This window comes from Falco punctatus, assembly GCF_963210335.1.
Source record: "Falco punctatus genome assembly, chromosome: 5".
Taxonomy (NCBI): Eukaryota; Metazoa; Chordata; class Aves; order Falconiformes; family Falconidae; genus Falco; species Falco punctatus.
Window position 1 is genome coordinate 78,681,705 of NC_137584.1, and position 16,319 is coordinate 78,698,023.

Below are 16,319 nucleotides of genomic sequence, written 5' to 3' on the forward strand. Positions count from 1 at the left end.
TTAGCTGGATGGCAGATGCCTGCAATTAAAATGCTGTAGCTAAATTACAGCACATGTATTCCACATTGCTTTCAGATCTGTTCAGAACTCCTCAAATGAGTCTTTGTGGGTTTTTCCTGGATGGGACAATACCAGCCTGAACCCTGAACCAGGACCCCACAGAAAGACTGAGGGAAGTCAGACGGGATGTGGACTAGACCCATACAGAACTTGGGCTCACCTTTGCTTTTCTTTTTCTGGAGACAACTTTGACTGCAGTGACAGATGTTAGAAATATTACGTAAAGCCATCTGAGTATTCATTTTAGTTGCTGAAATGTACTCAAGTCAGATTTAAGAAGGATAGGGGAAAAGGATGAGAGAAAAAAAGGAGTGACCAAATGGAAGAAGAGACGCAGCAGCTAACTTAGCTCCTTTGCCAAAACAGTCACTGACACATCTTGACAGTTTAGTAATACACATGCATCAGACCATGCCTTCAAGTTCAGGACCAGGTCAAGATATCCCCTGTGGCATGTAACACCTTGATTTTCACTAAAAGGCTCTTGACTGTTATATTTAAAAGTTCTTGAACTGAACCCTTCATCTCAAACTGCCTCTCCTCATAGTAAGTAGGCACTTGCAACCTTGCAACTGCTCTGACTTAGGAGACAGCAAACAGTTCCAATGTGGTATCTACACAACACCTAAGACAGAAGTATCTCCCACTAAAGTAACTACCTCCATGTGTCAGAGAACACCAGGCAGTGAGCATATTTGCTTTGGCCATTAAAAGGTAGAACCACGACCTGGGGCGGGGGACCTTCCCTGGCAGGTTTTATTACACTAATGGAGCTATGAAGGACATTTGAGCTCCTGGAAGCTGAAATGACACTCTCCAGAAGCAGAGGGGCTGGTAGTAAATAAGAAGTTGTCAGAGCAATCTGACAGACAAACTATGTGGAGCAGAGATGCAAATGAGTCAGAGAGTTGGCTTGTGGGTATTACTCCAGAGAAGAAAGAAACAGCCCACTTAAAGGCAGGACAAGAAATTATAAATTGGCTTTGACATGAAATTTCTTGCACAGAAGCAATCCTTACTTTATTGTGGTTTTTTGTTTGTTTGGTTTTTTTTTAAATTGGCTTACCCAAACAGAACATCAAATACAAAAAAAAAAAAAAAGAATGCAACGGAAAAAAAACAATACAACCATCTCTCCATCTACTCCCAGTTCTCTTTTTTAGGGGTCAGTAATAAAAATACTTTTTGGGAAAACCACCATCACTGCTAGCCTGCAGAACAGCAGAACCAATACAGGAGCATAGCTTGGTACTTACATTTTGGTCTCGTTAGAAAAACGTATTTGTGCTGCATCTTCATTTTTATCCCAGATGATGGAAACGGAAGGGGAGCGGGATAGACAAGAGCAAAGGAAATAAACAGAATCTCCTTCTTCTACTGTTTGCTTCTTACCCATTACTTAGTTGGTACTCTCACTGCATTGTCCTTGTATTGACTGTAATTTCCAGTACAGCCGTAAGTCCTTCATTACTGCTGGCTGCCAAAGCTTCTTAATGAGGGAATTACCATTCACAATTGTTACAGAAAACACTGAAAACATAGTCTAGCAAATCCTCTTATCACCTGGTTACTGATAGTGATCTAACTTCTGCAAGCCAATTCCAAGCATCCATTCACCTTCACAGTCTATTTTCTTGCAAGAGAAACCAGTTTGCTGCAGCCCAAGCTGGAGAGGACATAGATACTGATAAGCAGACTGCAGCCAGTCAGGAACTCACACCGTGCTGCTTTCCTGCAGTACTCCCACATGTCTGGATGAAAGCTCTCTGGGAAACAATTGACATTACCAGTACTAAAAGGAATGAATTACAGAAAGCAGAGATTCAAGAGACCTATTAGGGCTCCAAGGCACTGCACATCGCTCTCAAGGGACTATTTTATAGTGCTTTGTCCAGTGCAGTTCTCATTTTGCCAAGGGGATGTATGGGATCCAGGGGGAAATGTTTCTGAAAGAGAGCTATAACTATCCACAGTAACATAGGATCTCAGCAGCTAACAAAAGGAAAGAAGATTGCCTTTTTTGTTGTGCCACCACATTACCCAAAACAAGGCAACCTTGTTGCTACTGACATAAGTAGACATTACTCACATTGCTAGGAAAGCTAGAAAAACTACTTGGAAAAGTGGATGTGTCAGAACAAGAGCCTGGAAAAAGTTAAAATAAATGTGTGCTGGAAGAATTAGAGCAAAGTAATGGAACAGGGCTTCGATGTAACTAAGAATCAACCCCACTTCACATCAAAGACTGTAATGCATGAGCAAAATTAACTCCAGGATGCTGAACTACTGCTACAGCCTACATGTGATAGGTGCAACAGGGTCAGTATTGGACAGCTTTTGCTACTGGAATAAAGAAATGTTCAGTAATTGCTCTTACCGTGTTATGGAATGTGGTACTTACATCAGAGGTATATCAGTGTTTCCAGATATTAATTTCACAGGAGATTTTACAGGTTGGCATATTCTGTACCTTGAAGTTTACACAATGAAAAAAATGTAGTAGCAGAAAAAGTTTGCTTTTTTTTTTTCTCTCCCCTTTTCACAATCGCCATTTAAAATTGCTTTTCCATGGACTTGCCAAATAATGTCTGTGCTTTAAAAGTCACATACCAACAACAAGCTACAGTCTTCTTTGTTGTGAGCATAATATGTCTCCTCATTTCAGCTTTTAGAAGGACTAAACAACAATGCATCAAGACATCAACTCAAAACAAAAACTTTTGCTGAGTTTTGAGGCATCTGTTTCAAACCTGACTTTTAAAAATGGGATTTTTCAGAATATTTGCTTTATGCCACTCTCTTGTGTCAGAAATTAATGGCTAACAATACATTTCTCAGAAATACAGTCCAGGAATTTCCATTGTACCACCTCTTACAAGTGCTTATGTTTTCAAGCATTCTTTAGATTTGCTTCTGGTAACTAGTGAAAGTCCTGATGTATATTAATTAATTACAAATGTTACCTGAACTACTTCAAGTCTAAAGAGTGTTTGCATCTGAGAAAGATGGGGATAAAATCTAGTGATAGAGTGAACCAGCACAAATTTCTTGCCCAGTCGTCACACTCAGGGAGTAAATAATTTATCTCAAAAGATCCCACTCTTATTCCAATGGTTGTACCTTCAACTACATGCCCCAGCTAGCTACCCCTGCATTTACCCATCCTTATTACACAAGAGTGTATTATCTAAAGCTCAACTTGCTTTACCTTCAGTTCCCAGCCCACAGTTCCTGTGAAGCCATTACCCATAAATTTGAAAACCTCACTGCTGCTGCACATCTCTACATATAAATAGCGGCACATAGAGATTAATTCAACCCTTAGCTTTCTTTTTCAATAAAGCAAATTAGATAAGCTCCATAGAGCTTACACTGTAAGTCTGGTTTCCAACACTTGAGTCCTCACCTGAGTTCTCTCTAATATTATTTCCACATCTTAATATAGGTGTTCCACAACTAGAAATGCTTGTAAGTCTTATCAAAGCCTCATTCATGGGCACTTTCACTTTCTTATGCCTGACATCTAGCTTTTTTCAGGTTGAACTCAACAGACCCCAGAATCTTCTCTGAGTCCTCAACAAAACTCCATCTGCCATGACAAAGCCTGTCATCTTCTTTCCCTCTTGTATTACTTCTGTTTATCGGCACTGAAGTGTTAAACGTCTAAGTGTCTACTGCAGGCAGTGAAGATCTAGTCAATACAGTCAAATGGGTCTATAAAGTTAGTGAATTGATCAAATGCAGATTTGCTGTGGGAAAAGCTGAATTCTCCAAGTGTGAAACCAAGCCATCCAAACCATCCTAATAAATAATAACTTGCCCCCAACATTTGCTGCTGTCAGTCTTCGCATCATCAGTAAGCCCTGCCATAAAGCGTTCATATTTCCTAAATTATTGATAAAGATATTAAATGCAGTTGAACAACTATCTAAGAAGCAATACAGGTAACAGCTAATAAATAATCCTGTTTGAGATCACTGAGCCAGTTTTTAATGCATTTAATACCTGTCTACTTAGTTAAAGAATTTTCCATCAAAACAATACTGTCTAGAGCATTTCTAGTCAAAGGAAATTTATATCCATCCTATTTCTTTTAGCAAACATAAATATAATTGTAATAATAAAAATAGGATATTTTACAAGATGTTCTTTGACACCATGCTAGCTAATAAAAATCACATATTAAACTACTAATTTTTGTTGTTAGAATTTTAAGTAAAATACTAACCATTTCTAGTCAAAATTGTGTCAAACTAAGGGTTCAGAATTCCCTGAGAATGTTTTGAGGTACTTGTAATCTTTCAGTAGTTGTAATCGCTTAAGTTTTCAAAGATGTCTACAGAAGTTCATTAAAATCTTTCCTCACTTAAAACTGTGACCTCAAGTAACAAAGACTAGTTGATTGGGAAATGTTTTAATGTCAGGAGGTAAGACTCTGTGAAATATACATATAGATAGCAAAAACTTTCCTCAAGCAGTACTGAAGAGATAAAAATGTATTATTGTGGTCTTCCAAGGAGAAACTGGGGGAGGCGGGGGGGGCAGGGGGGAAGAAAAAAAAAAAAAAAGGAAAACGCATAACAGCATTATATTGGGTTTCTTGGTTTAGTTTTTTTAAATGTTTCAGCTTACAGGTTCTTTGCAGAAAAGTTAAGGGATAGGATCCAGCCCAGATATACCCAGTGACCCTACGTATACATTTAGGCCCCTGCGTATGAGCATATGAGCAAGCTGTTTGGCACCTGATGAAAGTCCACAGGGACTGAAGGCTGGGTTCAGCTACCCAAACACTGATTCCTCCCATTCTGTTTTCAGGCATTTGCATCTTCCATTTGTAAAGACTGGGAATAATACTGCTATAAAATTAGGGCCAGCTTTTTAAAGCTGTGTAGAACCCTAATGGTGTCAAGAGAGCTTTCTGATACATACTAGAAATACCAGTCTGTGACTATGTGTTTCTTCACACATCTAACTACCTGTGCTGGTTTTGGCTGGGCTAGAGTTAACTTTCTTCACAGTAGCTGGTATGGGGCTGGGTTTTGGATCTGTGCTGGGAACAGTGTTGACGATTCAGGGAAGTTTTCATTATTGCTGAGCAGGGCTGACACCCGCCCAGGGCCTTTTCTGCGCCTCACCCCATCCCACCAGTGAGCGGGCTGGGGGGCACAAGCAGTTTGGAGGAGGCACAGCCAGGACAGCTGACCCCAACCGACCCAAGGGATATCCCAGACACCATTATGACATCAAGCTCTGCATACAAAGCTGAAGGAAGAAGGGAGAAGGGGGACGGCATTTGTCTTCCCAAGTCACCGTTACCGTGATAAAGCCCTGCTTTCCCAGAGGTGGCTGTGCACCCGCCTGCCAGTGGGAAGTGGTGGGTGAATGAATTCCTTGGTTTGCTCTGCTTGCATGCGTGACTCTTGCTTTACCTATTAAACTGTCTTTATCGCAACCCATGACTTTTCCAGCTTTTCCCCTTATTATTCTCTCCCCCATTCCACTGGGCAGGGAGTGAGTGAATGGTTGCGTGAGGCTGAGCTGACAGGCGTTAAACCACAGCACTACCTGACAAATATGGTCCTTGACTTTTCTTTGAACTGTATGATCCAGGTGCTTTTAATAAAGAAATGCACTAGTTTTACAGCTGTTATCATCATTTCAAAGCCATGTGCATATATTAAAATTATAATGGCAAATGTAAATTTATTATAGTAACATATATCCATTACTCTGTTAACTATTCCAGGCATATTGTGTGCACAGAATTATATTCCATACAACAGTTAATATTACTTTGGCCTTTTGGGTCATTCAGCGTATAAATTCTTCACACTTAAAAACTGTGCTACCTTATGCTGTGGTGGTCACCCAATAACTCACAGGTCTAACCTTCAATTTCAAGTGATGCTAGCAAGCCTTTTTGTTTTCCATTGATCCTCCAAGCTATGCCTATCCTACTCAGTAAAGCAATTAAGGACAATTTCTCCGAGGCCAAACAACATGGTTTGACCAGTGCTCGTATATCTAAACTCTCTTTCCCCTGAACCAAAGTGTCTAAATTCAAATTACCAATGGGAATCATTTTTGAGAAATGTGATCCCTAAAAAGTGCTGGACCACTATCTGGAGCTGTGCTAATCTGCACACACTAAAAGTATGTTAGGAGTTGTGCTAACATTAAACACTACAGACATTTGTAGGTCAGCACCTGATCCTGTATCGTGACACCGGTCTGTTCCCTGGACAACCTTAGCTGCATTTTATACACCACTGGGTCTCTAACAGGACTGGTAACAAAGCAAGGTTACAAAGAAACTACCTGTAGACAATGAACATCTCAAGCGTCAGAAAAATCCTTATCCCCTGGCTGTCTCCACACAAATCTTCAATACCAATGTCAAGATGTTCCACTCTTTAGACAAGCAGGTTCATCATCCTGAAGGACCCCAGGGTGCAGGTTTCTTCTCTAAGGCTCATAAGGTTGGAGAAGTCCATCCAGCCCCCAAAGAATTACCTTGCAACAGCTGGCAATCATCCTGTGGGTACTGATTTAATTGATGGTTTAACTGTTCTGAGGGCACAAGGAGCTACGCTTGCAGTAGTGCTATACATAGCTTGAGGTCAGATATAGCCTTGGCATGTACAGCTTAATCCTAATGTTGAACCATATAGGACAGAGAATGATGCAGCATATTTACTTGTGGGTTACCCTTGGACAGCACCTAGGCACCCACACAGCTGCTTACTCGCTCCCCATGCAGAAGGATGAGGGAGAGGACTGAAAAAGCAAAATGCAAAAATTTGTGTGTTGAGGCAAAGACAGTTTAATAAGCGAAGGAGGGGAAGGAAAAGGGAGGGAAAGAAAAAAAAAAAAAGGGGGGGGTGTGCTAAAAACCAAACAAGCGATACAAAGGTAAACACTCCCCACAAGCAGACCTATGCCCAGCAGCAGCTCCTTGGAAAGATAAAACCTCCCCACCATCACTCTTTATAGCTGAGCATGACACAATATGGCACAGAATATCTCTTTGGCCAATTCAGGTCAGCTGTGTCCCTTCTGTACTTCTTGGCCATTCCCAGCCTACTCACTCTAGTGTGAGGAAAGAGAAAACCTTGGCTCTGCATGAGCACTGCTAAGCCATACCTAAGACATAGGTGCGCTACCAACACTGTTCTAGACGCAGATCTGTCGCAGCGCTCTCCAAACTAGCCAGCTGCGACAAGGTCTTTTTACCATCTCATACCAGCATACTCTTCATGCCAGTCCCTCTGCTGCCTTCTGCTTGTCTCTCCTCACCCTAGGTGCATGTTCCCTCTGCTTCTTCCTCGGCTGCTCTCTCTTCGCTGGCTCTCACCCACTTAACAGAACCAGCCACAGCTGCACCTTATCTACATCAGCCAACCCCCCACCCCTGAGGCCAGCCCACAGCTGTATGTTATCAATGCTAATTAACCCAGCTTCGTTCCTCTACACAGATCAGCAATACAGGACGGTGTGGGCTGCTGTGAGGGGAGTTAACTCCACCTCAGGCAGACCAGTACCACAGTACTCTACACACTGGTTTGCCGGTCCAAGACGTAAGGGTCTGTGGACCATGGGGGGTGGCAGAAAGGTATTCCCCAAGATCTTATGGATAGGTTTCTGACTGACAAACTGGAGAAGCTCGTGTTAGGATGACGTAAGTCCACCAGATTGGGAATGAGAGCTCGATTCCTAGTGCCCCCTTACCAAAGCCAACCGCATCCCCTAGGCTGATGGGAAACTGCCTTCGCCCCCTTGTAGTAAGCTGGGGAACAAAGGGTGGGGACATATTGGGCAGCTCACTGAAAATCACTGAGGTGATTATTAAGTACTTCTTTTGTGGAACCTCAGTTGGTACTAATAACATTCCTGGTAGATACCGGAGCTCAGATTTCAGCTATTAAAGCTGAAGATGTGGCACTGAGCAGCATACCTTTGTCTCAGCAGTGCACTTTTGCTGCAGATGCTTTTGGTAACATCCAAGCGCAAACATTGGCTGCTGTTGGTCTGCGAGGGGAGGACACAGCCACCCCAGTAACCATGGTTGTGGGGCCATTCCTGCTTAACCTTTTAGGACTTGATGTTCTGAAAGGGAAGGTGTGGATTGATAAGGGGAGGAATTGGACATTTGGCACTCTGCCTATAGGTACATGGCTGTTACACACCATGCCTTTTCTCCCTCCCCCATGACTGACTAATGTCAAACCCTATCTGTCACCCTTAGGGCACAGAAAGGGATAACCCCAGTATTGGAGGAGTTAAAGGAACAGGGAATTGTAGTGCTGGCCCACTCTCCTTTTAACTCCCTGTATGGCCTATTCGTAAACCAAATCTAGTGGGCTGTACTGGGCCGCAACAGTAATGGAGATACAGAAGGTTTTGAGAAAGACAAAGTCAAAAAGCCCTCAAAAGTAAGTACGTTAGTTTTAGAGTATCTAAAGTGCAGGTAGAGGCTAGTTTGGATAGATTTTAAAGTCAAATATGTAAGTGAAGGGAGAAAACACAGTACATGTGGAACCTTTATGTCCAATGCTATCATGGCAAGCTGGAAAATAAGAGGAAAGAGGACTTGGGACCTTGTTCAAAAATCAGATCACATACTTTTTTTATGTGCTGCTTCAGCTTCAGTCTGTCTGTATTTCCCAGAAGCAGCATTTGAAAGAAAGAAACCCATTTGGGGTGCCCAGTTTGGATATCCTGTTTACTTAATAGCAGCTGTTCGGTTACACTTGGGAAAGTGAAATCACTTGAATTAGACATCTTCTTTCTTTCTATAGCCAATGAACAGCTAAATGTCACCAAAAGGATATCCTCAAGACCCATGCAGCTATCCAAAAAGGAGTCTGCAGGCAAGGGCTGTAACTCAATTCCTGCCCCTCTCTGGACACAGTTAGCTCCTTTTACTAAGGATACAGGATATGCAAAGCACAATTCCCACCTGCACTGAAGTAAACAGCAGAACAGGGCTTGTGCTCTGACACCGCTGGGGCCCAGATTACATGTAACTGTCCAGTGCTCAGCTACTGCTGCAGTCCTGTTTTATGTGCTAATGTAGACAGGCTTGATCCTACTTTTGCTGTAGTACCTCAGTCCCCAACCACAAAAATCCAAAAGTTTCCATGTAAGCACTTTACAGACATGTACTGAGGATAGTGTGATAATCAGAGCAATTTAGATCCCCATAGATAGATAAACATAATTTAACTTACTAAAGCAGAATAAAAGCAATATTGCTGCTTACTGAGACCCACAGAGCTACAGCCTTTCTTTAAAAAAAAAACAACACCAAACCAAAACACTTCTCCAATCCCTAGTCAGTTCTAGAGTAGATTTTTATGTTTATCATTGAGTTCTAAACAATGATACAAAGAGGTTAAATAAGTTTTTCCTGGCATTTGCCTCAACTCCTTAAGCCTTAGGGATGACATTTTGCAGATCTAGCATATAAACAGGTTGCATTCTTCTGTTCCCACTCTTCCTTTTCTTGCCTTCTCACCAGACTGACATTTCACTATTTCTTTTGCCAGGCTTCTAAAACTGAGCCACTGATTATCCCTATAACATGAAATATTTCGTCAAAATAATCAGTTAACTAGCATGAGGAATGACTTGATCAGAACAACTTGAACTTTCCTCTTCCTCAGACTGTTGCCTCCCTCTTCGGTTGCTTCATGGACTTTGCTGTGACACAAACACATGTAGAGATGCCAGATAGCACTGTGTTGTTAGCCTTTAAGGTTTCATGCATTAATGGGATTTTTGCTTGCTAATTTTAGACGTTCAGCTTTAAGCCACCAAGGAGTGGCAGACACTCCAGGTGATGCCAAAAGCTCACATTTTAAGAGATGATTTTTTATAAAGCAAAGCTGTACATGAAGTCTCTGAATGGGTAACAGCAAGGGCATATGAAGTCAATTACGCTTTTTTTAAAGGGCCTGGGACACCTGAATGAAAAAGTTTGACTAGATTCTTAAAGTGCTTTAGGTTTTGCTAAACTTGTACAACTTTCATTCTGTGGCAATTTATACGGACACAGATTTGGAGAAGGGTTTTGCTGCACTCTAGTTCCACAGCAATTTTTTCCACTTTCTATCCGGAAACAGACATGATAATGAAGTTAATTTAGTGTTCTCTATTCAAAGGCCATTTAGTTCCTTGATTAGATTGAAACGAAAAAAAAAAAAAAAAGCCTAAACTTTTCAGTCAATCAGTTTTACCATGAGAACCAAGCCTGAGAAAATGTCATTTAAAAAAAATAAATAAAACCAGAAACAGTAAAATAAATGTGCCTCTACAGCTCAGTCTGATAATAACCTCCTCTGTAAAATTACATGAACTCTGTGTTCTGGAACAATAGTATAAATGAGTTAATTGTAGATCTAAAAATTGTTTGCCAGCTGCTGTCTATTCTGTTACCCACACCTGTTTTGGCTCACACCCTCATTAATTAAAATGTGATGAGCAAGCAGACAAGTTCAAAATTTAGTGCTGACAATGTCTGTACAGCTGATATGAAATCCGTATTTGTAGTCTTCACCCAAAGCCAGAAAATAATATATCTGTAATGCAACAGAGAGGGGAGGGTTTGTTGGGTTTGGGTTGTTGGTTATTGGGTTTTTTTCTTCCTTCAAAACTGCTAGAGTAATGAAGCTGTTCATTAAGGCTACATTCTTTTTGTGTTCTAAATTAAGGGTAGAAATCATGGGCTTTCTGGAGCAGAAAAGCATCAATTCAAAAATAGTACCTATGAAATATTACTAGTTAAACATTCCAAACATTATTTGGCCATTTAAAAATTAAATGCAGATTGGAAATACTTAAGCTGTTATTAGTTTTCATCACTGTCTGTTCCTTCATTTCAGAACTAACAGCTGTAGCGTACCACAAGTGGATAACACCCTTTTTAAGAATTTACTTCTCAGAAGCATTTTAATGTTCTGCAGCAGAAGCCACCAGATCCCCCATGACATTCAATCCCATCTGTTTTTCAGCGTTGCTTAAGGTAGTTGGAAACACCTCGGAACTGTGAATGTCATCCTGCTTAGGCTGAAACTTCTCAGAGCATGTAACGGCTATGCTCACAGGTCCCTGGGCACCACCTTTTCCCCAGAGATCCAAAAACATGTGAGCTAGACCGCCAGGTAACAGGAATCTGCCTGGATTCCTCAAAGGAGCCCCAGGTGTTAAACACCAATAGAAATACAAGTAATCTGGCAATTTATGGCAGCATCCTGTAGTTCTTCCACAAAATTGCCTGTGTTTTAATGCAGTCACCCATAAGAAGGAAGGCCTTGTCCTGATGGAGACTTGTGTACTAAGTTCTGGAGGAGAGGCTGTGTAAGAAGTTTGTGCTATTATAAATATATTTTACAGTGCAATTTGATGCTGAAATAGGAGAATGAGCATCATGGGACCAGACAAAGACCAAGCTGGAGGTGGTCTGATCCTAGCCTGTTAGTTAAAGGAACTTTAGGCTGCAGAGTCCCAGCAGTCCATCCTTGCCTTATGAAACTTACATGCGTTAGAACATCACTGGATAAAACCATTCCTGGAAATTGAGTCCTGAGCACTAGATGTGCCCACTCACCAGTCAGTGACCTACCAGGAGTCTTAGCATCTCCTAGCTGCTGTTCTTCTGGCCCTACTCTTGGCCACCCAAGGGTTTTAACTTCAAGAAAAGAAGGAGAAGGGCTGAAAGGGAGAGAGATTTATGTAGGATACCCTGAGGTAACAGAGAATATGTGTGACAACCACTTCAACCCCCCAACATCACTCTTCACTGTAATGAAATGCATCACAAAACTGAAAGAAGCACCCAGACATCCTGTAAGAACTTAACTTCAGTAGCAGAAGATCTCCCTGCTGATCATAAATACTTAGTTACCACATGTAATCGTAACCAAATGCCAAGGGAGGAATCATTACCTAAATAATCCATAAATTAACAGGATCCTGTCCTGGAAAAATATTTCTCAAAATGATGCCTTCCAAGCTTTTAATTAGCCATCCAGTAATGGTAAATTAAAGAACTCAGCTACCTCTACACCATCTGTATTGAGCAGGTTAAGACTACATGGGTAAAAAAAAACCCGTAAACTCGCCAGCACACTCAGATATAACTCCTGCAGTTATAACACAACTGATCAGAGAACCAGTAAGTCCTGCATTTGCACCTACCAGATGCACCTACCATGCTCTTATGGAAGATGCATAAGTGAAACAAAAGGACCACCTTACACCAGAATGAGCTTGCGCAGGGAATTGATAAAGAACAGGAAAATAGCTGGAAAAAGACTGTTTCTCACAAAGCAATCATGAAGTCTCTGACCTCTCAGTTCTGATCCTTCTGGGACATTGACAAAATCCTTTAAAATATAACCCTAGGAATAAAAGCCCACAGCTCTGCAGCATACTAACACATACTAATTCAAAACATTTGGTTTAAGATAATACACAAACATAATTCCCCAGTAGGCTCTCTATATTCTGCATTTTAAAAGAACCGTTTCTCTTTCCTTTAAAGATCCTCACCCCATCGTCTCTTCTCTTGTAAATGCTCCTCTGCTTCCTAAGCACCAGGTAACTTTGCTTTCAAATGGTGTAAGTGATTAATTGATCTAATTACACTCTGAGCAATTGTTCTCAATTTGTATTTAGCTGTGGAGACTTTTCCTTCTTCTTTAAAAAGCAAACACTTTGCTTTTATAAGTTCATATTTTGGTCTTTGCTGAGCTATGAAAATAACTAAGCAAGCTGCAGTCCAAAGTGTGATTTAAGAACAATTAGATTTGGGAAGATGTGAAATGAGGGAAGCATCTTCCTAAGTCGTCTTTTAGAAAAAGATATCGACTGTGTTAATACCTAATTTCTCCCTTTTTTTGTGATGTTACAAAAAAGTGTATGGTAATAAGAAAATAAAATAATGATAATTTTTGAAGAAATCCTAAGAGAGATGTTATCCAGAAGTCTTTTGCCTTGTCTTGTTTTTTAATGTAGTTTCTGAATATTAATTTGACTATGTATCACAAAACAAAGTTAAATTATTCCATACTATACCTACTGTTTAAGTTTCAAAACTGGGTGCTTTTTCTGAAATAAAGTTGGTTTAGATCTTTTGCATTTTTTTTTCTAGGTTGTCATTAGTGCTGTGACTTTTTCCCCAGACTGTTGGAAGGAAAAAAAAACCTACAGCTGTAATAATGACAGAAAGGGAAAAGAACAAACTGACATTTTCTAGCACACAACCTAGACCTTTTTAACGCTTCCTTAATTTTTTTTCCTGCTCCACACTCTGGACTTGTCCAGCCTTAATGTGCATGTGAAGTGAAGATGGCTGTATGGTGTTTATCTTGTCATATATCCTGGTGTGCTTTATGCTAAATGTTGCTGATGAAGAGGCAGAGAGTCCCTGCCGGAAAGTCAACTCATAATATTCAGAAGTCTTCTCAAAATGCCTTTTAAGATAATTTCCACAGTGAATCTCTATGTTGACTGGCACCTAACTGTTCACCACAGCAGGAGATATGCAAAGGAAAACAACTCCCTGGCATGGATTCACTGCACAAAGAGACAGTTTTTCTTTCATGTTGTTTAATAATGGCTTTATAGCTTCTTCCTCCTTTAAATTTGCAGTTTCTCTGTTTTTACTCAAATGGCCTGTACACATATAAAAACAAGTGAAATTCCCATTTCCCCAGTGATCTTTAAGCCTTTTGGTAGCAGCCAGTACCAAGACCATATATTAATTTTCTTTATTCTTTGAATTCCTTACAATGTGCAAATCCTTTTGCCAGTGTGTTCTTCAGAGCCACAGTAATTGTGCTGTATTTGTAGACTTAATATTGCTCCAAAGAGGAGGCATGAAATTTCTTCAATGGCAGCTGAAAATACAGTGGTGTTATTAGTTTTTATATATACTTCTAAAATTGCATTCTAGGCCTATAATGCAGAGGAAAGGTCTATTACATCAAATAGATGAGTAAAGAAGCACGAGGACAATTGAAACCACCACCTGCATATATTCAGTGCTAACAGCATTGCCAGCTTTTGTTTAACAAATAAAATCCTCATGTAAAATTAGACAGAAAAGACAATGAAATTAAGCATATGCCTAAAGTGGTTTGATTCCATTACTGTAAAAGCCCATTAAAAATAATTACATCACTACACTTACTGCTGTTACTGTGTAACCCTATTGGAACAGGTGATACTAGAGCTGAAAAGTTTTTTAGAAGGTATTTTGGTTCAGGAGCAATTATAACCCAGCCCACCAATTAACCGCAAGTTCAGAGGATGGGTAAGAGGAAGAGACTCTAGCCTCAAAGCAACCCACATTATTTGCAGAATTCAAAAGGTAATCAAGTGAGGCCATAGGTGTTTGAGCAATTAAACTATCATTTCATGTCTTTAATTTGGAGCATTCCACCTAATTTAAAGAGAAATTGTGTTCCAAAAGTGCCCTCTCATTATACGAGAAGCAGAGCCGAGACTGCCTTGCATAATGGATCATACCCTTGCTATTCCAAAGGCATAGCAACACCACGCTGGGGACTCTCAATGCAGAGAGCTTAATCTGGACACGGGGAAACACCCGCATGTCATGCAAGAGCTCCTGCCTCACCCAACGCTATTTCATCCAGAGCAAATCCAGTTTCCCAGGTACCAGGCCAACTGGTCTGGTACAGGCGTGCGCATTCTTTAGGAAAGGCAAAGGCACAAGGTACCAGTGCCGTGGCATGTTCTGTCACCAGCTTCTCTGGTTGTTTTTAGGGTGGTTTGCTGAAGAACACTACAACCAAAAATAACGGTGGTGTTGAACAGACTGGCTCCAATTCATTGTCTTCCCATTTGCATCTCCACAAATTCAGGCTAACTTTATAGAAGCCATTTAGCATACATTAACATAAAACAAGGCAAGTGGGGGAGGGGGGGGGGGATGAGGCTCATTAACTTTATATCTGCTTTTATGGGAAAGAATTGTAAGGGTGTGTACTGACTCTGGTTGGGACGGAGCTAACTTTCATCATAGCAGCCCATTTTGGATCTGTGACTAAAACAGCGATGCTAACACAGACACATCTTAGCTGTGGCCGAATTGCACTGGCACAGCACCAAGGCCTTTTCTTATCCCCACTCTGTCCCCCCAGCAAATAGTGTTGTAGGGGACACGGCTGGGGCAGCTGATCCGAACTGGCCAAAGGGATGTTCCATGCCAAATGATGTCATGCTCAGCAATAAAACCTGAGGTTTATGTCCTTCCAAAGCAGCTGTTCCTCAGAAACTGACTGGGCACTGGTCTACTTGTGGGAGGTGGCGAGTGATTGCCTTTGCATCATTTTTTTTTTCCCCTTCTGTTTCTTTCATTTTTAAACTGTCTTTACCTCAACCCACAAGTTTTTTTGCTTTTGTTATTCCAGTTCTAACCCCCATCCTGCTGGGAAGGGGGAGTAAGCAGCTGTGTGGGTGCTTAGCTACTGGCCGGAGTAAACCTACCGCAAGATCAAAATATGAAATGCTATACATTTTTTTAAAATCGGGCCACTGAAGAATCCAGATATGGATTTAGGAGTGTGTCTGTATTCATTACTTGTGACTAACGTTTCCAAACATGTTACTGATTGATCATTTTTAGCATTAACTTTTGCTTGAGCCTAAGCTAAACAATTAGCTTTTCCTATATAGCTTTGAATAAATATAAGAAAACAAAGATCAGAAGGTGGTTGTGGTGGTATGTCTTTGATCCCAAAATAACACTGGTTTTCGTGTTGTGTTTTTGCAGCAGAAAACACAAAGAAAATGAACTGTGATATCAGTGGGTGTCTACAGCCACATAGGGGCTATATTCTAACCCTGTGAGAGCATGACTTTCAAAAGTGACCTAATGGCTGAGACGTACGCTATGTCTCACTGTTGAACTATCCAGCTTTGGCAAAAGTGACCAAGGCAAAGCCAAGGTCAAGGGGATACATTTGCAGTTGTTCACTGTGCTGAACATAGACACCTAACCAGCATGCCTAAGCTAGGACCTGGTCCCTGATGCAGTCACATACACCTCCAGGGGAAAGGCAGATAAATCTTCAGGGAGGAGGTGGTCACTATAGGGGCAGGCCAGGGCACTTCATTTCGTAAATTAGGTCATCTCACTGAGTTTCTTAATCTAGGAGGATGTAGCTAAACAACTCAGTTTGTGTTTGAAGTGCCAGAGCTTTGATGATGGGTGGATTTGAGACCTTTTGGTC